This window comes from Mus pahari, chromosome 5 (genome assembly GCF_900095145.1).
Source record: "Mus pahari chromosome 5, PAHARI_EIJ_v1.1, whole genome shotgun sequence".
NCBI classification, from domain to species: Eukaryota; Metazoa; Chordata; class Mammalia; order Rodentia; family Muridae; genus Mus; species Mus pahari.
This window is the reverse complement of record NC_034594.1, coordinates 29027111-29043349: the sequence shown is the minus strand read 5'-3', so window position 1 is coordinate 29043349 and position 16239 is coordinate 29027111. Positions and strand designations below refer to the sequence as shown.

The 16239-nt window shown below is 37.3% G+C and overlaps 1 pseudogene; it reads right to left on the bottom strand.

Moving 5' to 3' along the window:
* Positions 1 to 204: 204 nt before the first annotated feature.
* Positions 205 to 6352, bottom strand: LOC110321451 (annotated as a pseudogene).
* Between the last annotated feature and the right edge of the window lie 9887 nt (positions 6353 to 16239).

Sequence of the window (16239 nt, the reverse complement as noted above, 5' to 3'; positions counted from 1 at the left end):
GATTACTTTGGAAGAGAGATAAAAGATTTGTTTGCAGAAGTGTACCCCAATAGAAAATGACTATAATATTTGCCATTGATAAAACAGACAAACCAAGAAAAATCTGTCAAGAAATTTTCAAGATATGGTGATATATATATATATATATATATATATATATATATATATATATATATGTAGTTCCTTTGCATCTCTGCTGTACCATCATATGACTGTGAACCATGTCCAAAGGACAGGAAGTGGATTCGGATTCAGGCCAGCAACAGTAGTGACAGACAACACAAACATCCAGATGATGAAGATATAAGTATTCTTGGGATTTGGGAACATTCCCTTTGCAGTGTCATAGATATCAACGTAAGCAGCTTGATAGATGATAATGCCCTTTACTGACATATTAAAGCATCGGAACAGGCCTTTAATTCCATTAGATCTGCATATCTTAAACAGGCAATCACCAAGGCTTTTGAATTCCCTATCAGTTCCAGCTTTGCCCACATAAGCTGCTGGACAGGTATGATTAATCAAGAGGGTACACAAAGCACAAGGATAAGGACCCAGTGACACAATCTAATGCCAGGTTCCTTGCAAAGGGTTGCTAAAACTGGGTCCTCTTGTCCAACCACCCAGAAAGATCTGCTTGTATTTATCTTTGAAGGCCAAGGTGAGATCCTGAGTAGGGCAGTACCTGATGACACTGGTCAGGTTACTACACCTGAAGGTACAGAATTCCCTCTCCTTTGGGGTACAAACCAGGCAGTCTATAATGCCTTTGTATTGCCTTTCTGCAGTGATTTGCTTGCTGGCATGCTGCACCTGCAGTAGAATCTTGAACCACTAGATGGGTGCTACCACCATCTTGGAGATGGCCATGGCCACTACAATGGCAAGGAAGTCCTTGACAAAAGACACAGAGGTATCTGTTGTATTGAAAGAAAAAACAAAGAGGCAGGCAAGTATAGCACATGACTGCTAACAGGTGAGTACAGAACAGGACTGGTTTGACAACTGGGGTTGACTCCTGGACTTAGGGGCTAGAACAAAATTTTAATATATTGTATAAAATTGTTTGAGAATTTAAAAAATAAACACAAAGTATATTGATCATATTTATCCCCAACTCTTCCTTCAAACTTTCCCAAGTTCCTCAAAATTCCATTACCTACTTCTTTTCCTCTCTTATAGTTCCATCTTCTTTTTTTAATAACACACATATCCCAACTTAGTTGCCCATATAATCATGGATATATCCAGTCATCAACTGGAGCTGAGCTCATTTGACAGCAGATGAACCCTTAAGTCCAACTGTTGTCCTCTTCCAGAAACAATGAGGTGTAAAGAGCTCCTGATGTATGGATAGGAACTCATTACTTGCTCTCCCAACCATGCTGGAATAATTATAGGCATGAATATTGGTAGATCTTGTGTGTCAAATACAATGACTTTTGTTTTAGGAGTACAGTAGCCCTGTCATGACCTGAACATAAAATGTAGCCATGGCCTTCCCTAAAGTTTGCTTCTAACACTCTTTCAACTCCTCTTACAAGATGGTTTCTGAGCCTTATATGTAGGGTGAAATATTAGTATACTATTTGTAGGTTCATGTACAAGTGCCTGACTTTTTTCTGTCAACTATACTGCAAAATTTCTCTAATAAAATCTGACTATTAATGTAAGCATTTCATTTGAATAATAGAAGACTCTATTAAGGTGCACATTTATTTTACAGGTACAGGACACCGATTGATCAAATTTCATCCCTATATAAGCAGGAGAACAAGAGTAGCAATTACAGACAACATGGACCCCCAAAACTCAAACCCCATGTCTTAGTATTGTATATACCACTTGAAAAGTAGGAAGCAATAATATTCATCTGACCAGTATTCTCTGAAAGCCATTTCCATGACAGCAATGATGGGAAATAATTATATATTTTTTAATTTTTGTCACTTCTCATAATAAAAAATTATTTTTTTCTCAACATCAATGGACTCAACTCCCCAATAAAAAGCAACAAGCTAATGGACTGGATATAAACAAGATCCAGAATTTATTGCATACAAGAGACACACCTCAATGACAAAGGCAGAAACTACCTCAGAGTAAAAGACTGGAACAAAGTTTTCCAGGCAATTGTGTCAAGAAACAAGGTGTAGTAGTTATTTTAATATAAAAAATAGACTTTCAACAGAAAGATATCAAAAAAATGGGGAAGGACATTGCATACTGGACAAAGGAAAAATCTATCAAAATGAACCCTCAATTGTGAAAAATCTAGGCCCTAAATTCAAAAGTACCCATATTTGGAAATGTAATATCACTGAATATCAAAACAAATGTTGAAACTCACAAAACAATAGTAGGGGACCTCACTTCTCCACTCTCATCAATGGATAGATCATGGAAACAGAAACTAAACAGAGACACAGTGAACCTAATGGAACTTATGAACAAAATTGATTTAACAGATTTTTAAAGAACATTTCATACTGAAACAACAGAATATACCTTCTTCTAAGAACATTCTGTCACCTTCTCCAAATTTGATCAAACAAGCCTCAACAGGTATAAGAGAATTGAAATAATCCCATGCATACTATCAGATCACCTCTGGACTTCACTATCAACAAAAAACAACAGAAAATCCACATACTCATGGAAGCTACACAACTCTCTACTCAATTATAACTTGGTCAATGAAGAAATAAACACCCATTTTAGTCTTTAAAGAATACAATGAAATGAAGACACAGCATTCCCAAAGTTATGGGACACAATGAAAGCAGTGTTAAGAGGAAAATTCATAGCACTGAGTGAGTTAATGAAGTAATTGGAGAGATCCCATACAAGCAACCTAACAGCACACCTGAAAGCATTAGAACAGAAAGAAGCAAGCACACCCACCAGGAGTATATGGGAGGAAATACTCAAACTCAGAGATTAAATCAACCAATTAGAAACAGTAGAGTGAACAATACAAAGAATGAACAAAACCAAGAACTGGTTCTTTGAGAAAATAAGCTTAGGACATTAAAAGAAAAAAACAATCAGACCTTACTATAAAAGCTAATATTGAACCAAACAGGAAAATTTACATGAAACAGATGATATTCTAGACAGATAACATGTGCTAAAGTAAAGTCAAGATCAGATAAACTATCTAAATATTCCCCAAAGCAATACAAAAATAGAAGTACTCATTAAAAACCTCCTATCAAAAAACTCCAGGGCCAGATGATTTTACTGCAGAATTCTACCAGACCTTAAAGAAGAGCTAACACCAATACTCCTCAAAGTATTTTGCAAAATAGATACACAAAGAACACTACCTAATTCATTCTATGTGTGTAGCCACAGTTACTCTGATACCTAAACCACACCAATAGCCAATAAAGAAAGAGAACTTTGGATCAATTTTGCTTATGAATAGCAAAGCAAAAATACTCAATAAAATGCTTGGATACCAAATCCAAGAACAGATGAAACCATCTTTTAACATAATAAAGTAGGCTTTATCTCAGAGATGCAAGGTGGTTCTATGTATGAAAATCGATCAATGTAATAAACTATGTAAAAAAGACTCAAGGAAAACATCATATGATCATCAAAATGAAAAAGCCTTAGATAATATACAGCACCCCTCGGGTTAAACATATTTGAAAGATATCTAATTCATGGTACATACGTCAACATAATAAAATTAATATGTAGCATCCCAACAGTTAACATCAAATCCAATAGAGAGAAATTAGAAGCACTTCCATTAAAATCAGAGACAAGACAAGGCTGCCCACTCTCTTAAAATCTATTCAATATAGTATTTGAAGTTCTACCTAATACAATTAGACAACAGAAGAAGATAAAGAGAATACAATTTTGAAAGGAAGAAGTCAAAGTACCACTCTTTGCAGATGATATTACAGTATACATAAGAGACCCCAAAAATTGTACCACATAACTCCTCCAGTGAATAAATAAATTCAGCAAAGGGGCAGAATATAGAATTAACTCAAACAAAGCAGTAGCCTTCTTTTGTAGAATGACAAACAGGCTGAGAAAGATATTAGGGAAACAAAACCTTTCACAATAGCCACAAATAGTATAAAATATCTTGGTGTAGCTTGCACCATGCAAGTTAAAGATCGATATGACCAGAACTTTATATCCCTGAAAAAAGAAATCAAAGAAGAACTCAGAAAATGGAATTATCTCCCATGCTCATTGTTGATAGGATTAGAATATTAAAAATGGCTAACTTACCAAAAGCAATTTACGAATTCAATTTCAATGCAATCCCCATTAAAATTTCAAAACAATTCCTCATATACACGGGAAGAACAATTTTCAATTTCATACCAAATAACAAAAGACCTAGGTTATATGAAATAATTCTCAACAATAAACGATCTTCTTGGGAAATAATCATTCTTGGCTTAAACTGGAATACAAAGCAATTTGTGATGAAATCCTCATAGTATTAGTACAAAGATAGAGAGGTTGAGCAATGGAGTCAAATCAAAGACCTAGATATAAACCCACATGCCTATGGACAATTGATCTTTGACAAAGAAACCAAAGTAATGCAGTGGAAATATCAAAATAAATTCAATAAATGATATTGGTCAAACCAGTTGTCTGCATATAGGAGAATGAAAATAGATCCCTATTTAATACTTTGCTGACATCTCAGGTCCAAGTGGATCAAGGACATCAACAAAAAACGAGATACACTGAATCTGATAGAAGAAATAGTGGGAAACAACCTTGAACTCAATGGGACAGGGGGAAATTTCCTGAATAGAACATCAATTGCTCAAGTTCTAAGATCCACAATTAATAAATGGAGTCTCATGAAACTGAAAAGCTTCTGTAAGGCAAAGGACACTATCAAAAGGACAGATTGGCAACCTACAGATTGGGAAAAGATCTTCAATAACCCTATATCTGATAGAAAGAAAGCTAGTATCCAAAATATAAAGAAGTCAAGAAGTTAGACTCCAAACAACCTAATAACTCAATTTAAAAATATGAGGTACAGAGATAAACAGGGAATTCACATAAGAGAAATATCAAATGGCTGAGAAGCATTTAAAGAAATATACAGCATCCTTAGTCATCAGGGAAATGCAAATAAAAACAACCCTCAAGTTCTATATTATACCAATATGGATAGCCTTCCAGGACAGCCAGAGCTACACAGAGAAACCCTGTATCAAAAAACCAAAAAAACCAAACCAAACCAAACCAAACCAAACCAAACTAACAACAACAACAAAAAAAAAAACCTCAAGTGACTACACATGCTGCCAAGGATGTGAAGAAACTCTCCTCCATTGCTGATGGGATTGCAAACTGATACAAACACTTTGGAAATCAATCTGGTGGTTTCTCAGAAAATTGAAAATCGTTCTACCTGAAGACCCAGCTCTACCACTCATGTGAATATATCCAAAAAAATTGCCCTACCATACCACAAAGACATGTGCTTCACTATGTCCATGGCAACCTCATTTGTAATATTCAGAAGCTGGAAACAACCTAGATATCCCTAAACAAAAACATCATATAAAAATGTTGTTCATTTACACAATGAAACAATATTTAACATTTGAAATGAGAATATCATGAATTTTGCAAATAAATGGATGGAATTAGAAAATGTCATCTCAAGAAAGGTAATCCCAATACCAAAGGACATGTATGATAGGTACTCACTGAAAAGTGTTTATTAGCCAAAATGTACATAAAACCCAGGATAAAACTCACATACCTTAAGAAGTTTAACAAGAAGGAAGGCCTTAGAGAGGATGCTTCATCCCACTTAGAATGAGAAACACAAAATAATAATGGGAGGCAGATGGAGGGAGAAACCTGTGTGGTAGTGGGAGAGTGGGGGGAAAGGGGAATAGGATCAGAATAGGGTTGGTGGTCAGAAGAGAATCCCAGATGGCCAAGAGAATTTATATTTGCAGCTTTTGGGAGTGGGCAGTGGGGGGACCCTCTAAAAAGTTTCAGAGACCTTTGATATGGGAGACTCCCATGACTCAATGGCAGTGATCTTAGTCAAAATGCCAACAGTGGGGAAGGGGAATGTTGCAGAAAATTTTTTTTTAAAATACCGATATTGCTCACTATTCTGGGAACTTGAGGGCTGCATGGCACCAGCAGGTTTCTCATCTCCTCAGTCTCTCTGGCCCAGTGATTCCTGAAATGTCGCCACTCAACTCTCTAAGTTCACACTGGAGGGTCACGACCACACCAGCCCCAGGCTTCAAAACCCCCACGGCCTTTGTGGTGCACATTACGAAAACCCATGCTTTGCTGCCTTACCTTTCCCTCTGGAACCCATCGAGTCACACAGACAATTGAGAAACAATGGTAACTCAATCTCTAGGTGCAACGACTAGAATCCTAATCTTGTAAACCATATTAAATCTAATTCCTGAGGTGGCAAATCCTGGCGAAGCTTCCATAAAACTGGGAGACACTAGCAGCTACATCTTGCCCTTTCACTATCCCCTATTCAAAAGCTCCTAACTCTCTCCTGCTTCCTCTCTCCCTCAGTTCAACCTGACCAATGATTGATCCTTTTATTCATTCAGGGAGGTTCATGAGAAGTCACCTGAGTATATGAGGAGCATTCCTCATTCCAGACAATCCTTCCTGGGAGAGCAGAATTAACATCAAAATGCATGCAGCACAGAGACATTCACAACAGTAGAACTCAGTCTCCAAACTCTAGTACAGAGACAGGGCCCTAAGTTGAGGGACAGGGTTATCAAATCACAGTCAAAATTTCTGACAGAGAGTTGTTCCTGTCTAAAAGAACTGCAGGGACAATAATGGTGTCGTCCACTGAGTGGCCTAACTTGTGATCCATCTCATGGGATGGGGGCACCAAATCCTCACACTATTATTATGCTATGATAGGTTTATAGACAAGACCTTGCATGGCTGTCCTCTGAGAGGCCCTGCAAAGTAGCTGACTGAGACACATGCAGATCCTTACACCCAACAACTGGACTGAAGTCTCTGACAACTATGAAGAAACTTGAGGAAGGATCGAAGGAGCTAAAATGGAAAGAGACACAATAGGAAGACCTGCAGTCTCAACTAACCCAGGCCTTTGGAGCTTCCAGAGACTGAGCCACCAACCAGGCAACATACAGGGGCTTCTCTGAGGGCCCCAGCATGTATATATCTAGCAGAGGACTATCTGGTCTGGCCTTTGTGAGAGAAGATGTAGCTAATCCTGGAAAGTATTAAGGCCCCAGAGTAGGGGGATATCATGGGTGGGAGAGTGGGTGAGCTCCTTCTTGGAGGCAAGAGTGGGGAATGAGATAAGGAACTCTACACTCAAGATCATTTGGTAAGGATTCCTCTCTCCCCAAACTCCCATACCTACTGCTGGGACCCCAGTGAATTTGGGACCCATCACCCTTCAACCTTTGCCCACAGAATTCTACTGCCCTTCCAGCTGGTATTCTCTGGTGTGACAGACTGCTAGCTAGTCAGCTTCCCTGGAGACACCACATCCTGAGGTATTCCAGGAGATCTGCTATACTCAGGGCAATTGACACTTGTTGCTCTGGAAACAGGGTAACTGAGCAACTGGTCAACAGCTTATCTCCTCTCATAAAGAGACCAGAGTTTCACGGCATTCCAGGAGTTCCTCTGTACACAGGGCAACTGGGCCACAGACAACACAGTCTGAAGAAGTCCTGGAAGTTTTATGGCACACAAGGCAAATGACCCAATAGAATGAAAGCCTCCCTGGCATTCTGCTGCACACAAAGAGAAAGAAACCACAGTCTGGAGAACTCCTGGAGAACAGCTTTACAGAGGACAACAACAGTCTGAAGGCTTCCCAGGAGATCTGCAGCCAAGGCATCAGATTAACAGCTTCTCTGCTACTCTGAGGATCCTCCCCCCCCCAATGGAATGCCTCACAGGAGTCCTACTGCAGAGAGGACTGAAGACCTACAAGGAGACCTGAAGCAACCCAGGGATAAAAGAGACTGATATAGACAGAGTCACCCAGATACAGACATATTTAGTGTAAAATTCTACCAGACCTTCAAAGAAGACCTAATACCAATATTCTTCAAACTATTTCATAAAAGAGAAACAGAAGGAACACTATATATTTCATTCTATGAAGCCATAATTACTCTGATATCCACAAAGCACACAAGGACAAAACAAAAAGAGAATTAAAGAGTCAGATACCGATACTGGCACCCAGCCAATGGACTTAAACTGCTGACCCCTAAAGTTGAATTAGCGAAAAGCTGGAAGAAACTGAGGAGAAGGGTGACCTCATAGGAAGACCAGCAGTCTCACTTAAGATGGACCTTTGAGATCTCTTAGACACTGGCCCACCCATCAGGCAGCATACACTAGCTGATGTGAGGCAGCCCAACACATATACAGCAGAGGACTGCCAGGTCTGTGTTCAGTCAGAGAAAATGCACCTCTCAAGAGGCTGGAGGCCCCAGGGAGTTTTAGAATTCTGGTGGAGTGGGGGTGGTGGGATGGGGATATCCTCATGGACACAGGGGATTGGGGAGGAGGTATGGGATGGGGAACAATCAGAGATTGGACCTGGAGGCAAATAAAATCTGGAGAGTAAAACAAACAAAAAGATGAAATAAAATTAAAGAAAAACAAAAATGACTGATAGTTAAAATTTTTTTTGATGCTCTCTATCTTGTATAGATATGACATTTATTTGGCTTATGTTTCTGGTGGTCAGTGGGTCAAAACAGCTTTGCATCCTGGCTACATCTTGTGATTTGGAAATCCAAAGGTTTGATGGGACTAGTCTTGATTTCCAGCCAGAATAACTCTATCTTGTAACAAGGTTGTGATAAAATGCAACCAAACAATGCATCTTTCAGTTGGTTGGACAATGTTTTCTGAGATCACCAAAATTCCTGATGTGAGCAACCACACTGTGGATGGAGAAGCACTTTCTTAGTATTGGGTTTCATCTGTCTTTTTTGTGAGCTTGACATCTAATCACTAATACTCTAATGATAGGTGGTACTTTGACTGTAGGTTGTGTTGATTCTCCTGCAGATGTAGAGGCAAATGAAAAGGAGTTTAATAGACAGTGGTGGGACTTCTGAATGGTGTACATTCAGACTCACCCATGCTCCTGTAAGTAACCCTAATAAACTCAGTTATTTGACAAAAAAAAAAACTTAAAAACTTTTTCTAGGTAAAAAATTTGAATCAAATAATAATCAATTTAATAAAAATTAAATATTAATGTTTATTAATATATTCTAGTTTGTTTATGTTAATTATATTATATAGTTTGATTAATTAGTTTGATATATTATATATATAAATATATATAAGTTATATATATATATATATATATATATATATATATACACACTATTAGGTTAAATCTCTATTTTCTGAAGATTCCTTGTCCTGTACAAGTTGTATTTCTAAGAATCTATTATTTTCAACACACAATGTTTTAAAATGACAACATAACAGCATATTCATCCAATCTCAACAGCCATAAATCTGGAAATGATGAGTCCAATGATAACTTGTTCTAAAGTGTAAGTTTTTATTTCAAAACCTACCACAAACAAAAGCAGAAAAGAAAAACATAATCAATGTAATAATATTGGCTTTAGAGAACCAAAAGGAAATGTTTCAGAATTACTACATGAAAAAGTTAACACTTAATGTGGTAGTAAAAGTTAGTTTCATATAGTATTACTTACCAAGAAATTTGAAGGAAAATATTCACAAGCCATATATTTCAGTCCAATCAAGAACAAAAATATAAAATGTGCTTAAGAGCCTTGGCAAACTAAAGGCAGATTAGGATAATTGACACCTCACTATCCTTGAAAGGTATCCTTTGTGAATATTTAAAGAACAAAACACCTTGTAATTTTTAACTTGGAAAAGTTTCAAGACCTACACAGACAATGTGTTTCATTTTGCTAAATTTCTAAAATTTAGCATATTGCTAATTTTGGTTAATAATTGTAAGAAGGAAAGAAGTATTATACTTTCTTAAGTAGAGCCTGTTTTAGAGAACAGTTGGGAACAGAATTCCGCAGCATTGTGCTTTATCTAGCATGTTTATCTTGGCATCCTTATATTAGCTCTCTGCATACTTACATTATGCATAGTACATACTTTTCCTTTTATATTTTTCACAAATGATATCACTGACATTTAATAGAAAAATTATCTTGCTAATTAGAGACTTGTGCTAATTAGAGACTTGTATATAATTTACAAAAAAGCAAACTGCTGAGAAATTAAGCTTTAGTAATTCTAGAAAGATGGAACAATATCAAGAATTTGCAACACACACACACAAAATCAGGCATTTGGTATTACCTCTGATGTTGGGGATGATTAACATTGTTATTTTGATGGTGTCCAAAGAGTCTGGGATACTAATAGCATATACCTCTTAAGATATATGTCAGGAAACTTCCAAAGAAGATTAAAACAAATGAGAATTTACTGGATATGGCTGGTGCTTTGTATTAGTCTGTGGGAATGAAAGGAGCTAAGGAGAAACACATTAGTGTTAATGTTTCCTTTCTGTCCTTCTTAGCTACAGGGTTGTGAATCACTCTTCTCCACACCAGCCTTCCAGACATGACACACAGATACTTCCAAAACATGAGTACAAACAAATATTTCTTTTCATAAGTTTATTTCCTCAGAGTTTTGCTCAAAGTGTAAAAATACTCAACACAATAAAATGTTGCTGTTTCAACCTGATCAATTATTCATATTACTTCACTGGAATGTTTTCAAGAATCAAGAGTCCATCATTAAAGCTTAGAATGTTATAAGTAAAGCACAGTGGGTGATATTGATATTGGTTCAAAAACTAACAGTGTCAAAAAAATGTGACCAGAAAAAAACAAAAAAAAAAAAACAAAAAAAACAACTGTGTTTCTGGGGTTTAGACAGTAATGAGGAGACTATGAAGGGTTGTGCCATTACAGGATAGAGAAATGCAAAGTTTGCTAACAAGTTCTAAATACTATTTTTTTAAAAAATTATGCATACTGAGATTTGTCCTTCATGTACCAACTAAAGGATACATTTTGAAGATGTGGAAAGATGAATTAATTGAATTTACAGCTAACGATTGAACAACTGGCATTCATTTATTACTTAGTTTTGATTATAACTATTGTTGCAAAGACAATCTGAGATTAGCCTGGATGACTCCAAAGAGAAATTTCAATGACTGCTAAAGCAAGAAAGTTAACACTACAGTTTGATGTACATCAAAGAGTTTGAGCAACTGAGAAGCACCTAACCTAAAGAAATGTTCAACATACTTAGTCACCAGGGACATGCAAATAAAAACAACCCTGAGATTCCACCTCACACCATTAAGAATGGCTAAGATTAAAAACTCAGATGACAGCAGATGCTGGCAAGGATGTGGAGAAAGAAGAACACTCCTCCATTGCTGGTGGGACTGCAAGCTGGTACAACCACTCTGGAAATCAGTCGATGGTTCCTCAGAAAATTGGACATAGTTCTACTGGAAGATTCAGCAATACCACTCCTGGACATATACCCAGAAGGTGCTCCAACATGTAATAAGGACATTTACTCCACTATTTTCACAACGGCCTTATATATAATAGCCAGAAGCTGGAAAGAACCCAAATGTGCCTCAACAGAGGAATGGATACAGAAAATGTGGGACATTTACATAATGAAATACTACTATGCAGCTATTAAAAACAATGATTTCATGAAATTCTTAGGCAAATGAATGGAACTAAAAAAAATCCTGAGTAAGGTAACCCAATCCCAAAAGAACACATGTGGTATGCACTCACTGATATATGGCTATTAGCCCAGAAGCTCAGAATACCCAAGATACAATTCACAGACCAATTGAAACTCAAGAAGGAAGAACCAAGTGCGGATACTCTGGTCCTTAGAAGGGGCAACAAAATACCATGGGAGGAGATACAGAGACAAAGTGTGAAGCAGAGACTGAAGGAAAGTCCATCAAGTGACTGCCCCACCTGGGTATCTATCTCATACACAGTCACCAAACCCAGAAATTACTGTGGATGCCAACAAGTGCTTGCTGACAAAGGAGCCTGATAAAGCTGTCTCGTGAAAGGATGTGCCAGTGCCTGACAAATACTGATGTGGATGCTCTCAGCCAACCATTGGCCTGAGCACAGGGTTCCCACTAGAGAAAGTATCCAATGAGCTGAAGGGGTCTTTAGTCTTATAGGATGAACAACAATGTGAACCAACCAGTACCCCCAGAGCTCCAAAGGACTAAACTACCAACCAAATTGAACACATGGAAGAAGGGACCCATGGTTCCAGCTGTATATGTAGCAGAGGATGGTCTTGTTGGGCATCAGTGGGAGGAGAGGTCCTTGGTCCTGTAAAGGCTAGATGCCCCAAGATAGGGGAATGCCAGGACAGGGAAGTGAGAATGCCTGTATTGGTGGGCATGGGGAGCAGGGATAGGATAGGTTTTTATTTTTTGGAAGGGAAACCAGGACAGGGGATAACATTTGAAATGCAAATAAAGAAATCTAATCTAATAATTAAAATAAAAGGCACTATCCTGGGGAACAGCTTGAGTGTAAACCATTTTCAACCAAAGTTACTATTGTTTGTCTCATAGAATAGAAATTCCTGCAAGAGAAGTGAGAGAATGTCCTTCATTATCTAATATAGACAGTGATCTTACCTTTCTATTATTTTACATTACTTTATATATTTAATAATAGATTTACTACTTTATATTTCATGTGTCTACTTACTTGTTTATTGTGTGTGCCCTATATGAAAAAAATGTATGTGGCATGAGAATATGGATGTTTGACTCTTACAGTAACTGCTTTAGCTCCAATGACTAGCACGACGCCTCGCACATAAAAAGTAGTGAAAAGTATTGGTTAAAAGAACAAGGACTTACTATGAAAAAGGTCTCCTGTTATGTTATAGGAGATAGAAGGGTAGGTGAAAACAGAGTTTCTATGCTAGTCTAAGGGGGGTTAGGAATTCACCCACAACCACAACAAAGGTACAATACTATAGATTTTATGGTTAGGACCAAATAATATTGTGGGAGGACAAAAGTAAAAGAAATTAATACAAAATGTCATCTCTTCAAATGTTCTATGATTCATTGCCTTTGTTTTTGGTGTGACTTCCACCTTATCCCTTGTTGTGGGGTCTGCAAACACTGATACCACTGTCTGGATTTGAAACAAAGTATTTCAGATATCAAAAAAAAAAAAAAAAAAGAACAGAGATAATGTAAGATAAAATATTTTTATCACAGCCATACTGTAAATTAGTGATGAAGTTTATATTGAAATAATTTTCACATCAATTGATTCAAAAGACTAAGGAAAAATTAAAAGTAGAAAACTCAGTTTCAGAAATTTAGGTGTCTTTAAACGCAAAGGAGTATTTTGGTTGCTTAGTCATATAGTCACTGTCTGGAATCATGGGTAACAGAGCAGAATGTATTTCAGTGTATGACAGATGAAAGAACTTGAATCTTAGAAGAGATTTTATTGTTAAATTTAAAGCAAATTGTAATCAGACAGTTGCTATTATTAGTCTCGCCCCTCTTAAGCAAAAGTTTATATATATGATATCATGCTAATTAGCACAGCACTAGAAGACAGAAAATAGTAACCCTCAATAGGAATGAGAATAGAGACTTATAGATTAAGTAATTTACTCATCTTGATTACAGAAAATTAGCACATGAAAAAGGCTATATTTAAATGCATTTCATATTTTTAAGTCTTTATAACCTCTACTATCTCCCATTAAATCATTGCTATTGAGATAACACTAAAATTTAAGAACACTGAATATTCCAACTAAAGTAACATTTGTCAAAGTTCTATGCATTACTTTCAGATTTTTAGATGTAACAAATAAATATAAACCCAATGCTTAGCAGTACTAAAGTTCATACTGTTTCTGCTTAGAGTTTAGAAATTCAAAATGGATCTGAAGGGGCTAAATTTCACTTCTCGAGTATCTCTAGATGAGAGGATGATTGCTGATTTGAAAGTTCTATTTTATCAATTTATGATTTTTTTCCTATATCGACAGTAGATTAAAAAATCTTAACTATGCAGTGGAAAAAATGAATGTTTAATGAAAAAAGTCTAATTGATACAATAAAAAAGCAATTAGTTCCATGTGTTTGTGCATGTATGTTAATGCATGCACAAACACATACAAACATGTATAAATAAAACCAGTTGAGTCCATTTTTGCTGTTTTTGTGTTTATGGTTTTAGCAGGAGCTTACATTTCAGAGGGGCTAATTCTTTCTTTCCCATCAGTCATTGGTTGCCTATAATCTTCTTCTGGGTATAAGACACTGTAAAAAAAAATTCTTTCTTCAATGCTATCCTATAATTCTGGTTTTATTTATGCATATATTTCTAGGAGAGACTATGTCACAGCACTTTTTCTTTTATCCTGGCTCTTATAATCGCTATTCCTCTTCATCTGAGATATTCTGCACATGCTATGATGCAGAAATAACTATATAGGACTGTTTCCCAATGATCTACTATTTCAAGTTATGAATTTCTCTGATGGTCTCCATTTTCTGTAAAGAGAAGATTCTTTGATGAAGGGCGGTAGCTACACTTATTTCTATATGAGTATAAAATTAATATACACAACATTTCAAAGCTTTACAAAGTGATAGTAGGGGATACATTTTAATGTTTTTTAATTCATTTTATTAATTTTTATTTTTTTATATTTTACACTCCATATTTTTCCCCCATCCTCGATCCACCCTCCAACTGGTCCACGTCCCATACCTACTTCCCACCTTCCTGTCACCATGGGGATGTCTCCCCCCACCCCACCCCCATCCAACCTGACCTCTAAATTCCCTGGGGCCTCCAGTCTCTTGAGGGTTAGTTGCATCATCTCTGAATGAACACAGACCCATAAGTCCTCTACTGTATGTGTGTTGGGGGTCTCATATCAGCTGGTGTGTGCTGTCTGGTTGTCCAGTCTTTGAGATATCTTGGGGGTCCAGATTAATTGAGACTGCTGATCCTCCTACAGGATCGCTCTTCTCCTCAACTGAAAGAAGTCTTCTAAAATTCAACAAGAGGGGTCAGCTGCTTCTGTCCATTGTCCATTGGTAGGGTACAAATATCTGCATCTATTTCAGCTGCCTGTTGGGTTTTTCAAAGGGCTTTCTCAATAGGTCCTTTTTTTTTTTTTTTTTTGAGCCCTCATTGCCTCAGTAATAGAGTTAGGCCTTGGCACCTCCCCTTGATCTGGATCCCACTTTGAGCCTGTCACTAGACCTTCATTTCCTCAGGCTTCTCTCCATTTCCATCCTTGTCATTCTTTCAGACAGGAAAAATTATGGGTCAGAGATGTGACTGTGGGATTGCAACCCATCAGTCGCTTGATGTCTTGTCTTCTGCTGTAGGTAGGCTCTATAAGTTTCCTCTCTCTACTGTTGGGCATTTCATCTAAGATCCCTTCCTTTGATTCCTGAGAGTCTCTCACCTCACAGGTCTCTGGTGCATTTAGAAGGGTCCCTCATCCTCCTATTTCCCAAGGGTGCCTGTATCCTTTCTTTCTGCTGGCCCCCAGGGCTTCAGTCCTTTTCCCTCACCCAATAACAGATCAGATCGCACTCTCACCCCATACCCCCTGTTCCCCCAATCCACTTTCCATCCTAGGTCTCTCCCTCCCTCCCTCCCCACTTGTGATTGCTTTCTTCTAGCACCCAAGTGATATTGAGACAAACTCACTTGGGTACTTAAACATGTTGAGCCTTTTGAGTTCTGTGGACTATATCTTGGGTATTCTGTATGATTATTTTTATTTTTATTTTTGTTTTGTTTTGTTTTGGTTTGGTTAATATACACTTATGAGTATATAACATGCATGTATTTTGGGGTCTGAGTTACCTCAATCAGGATGATATTTTCTAGTTCTATCTATTTGCCTGCAAAACTCAGCATGTCCTCATTCTTAATAGCTGAGTAGTATTCCATTACATAAATGAACCATATTTTATCTAACCAGTATTCTATCCTGGGACATCTACATTGTTTCCATCTTCTGGCTATTACAAATAAGGTGGAACACTTGCCTATGTGGCAATGTGGGGCATCTTTTGGGAATATTCCCAACAATGGTATTGCTGGGTCTTCAGGTAGACCTATTTCCAAT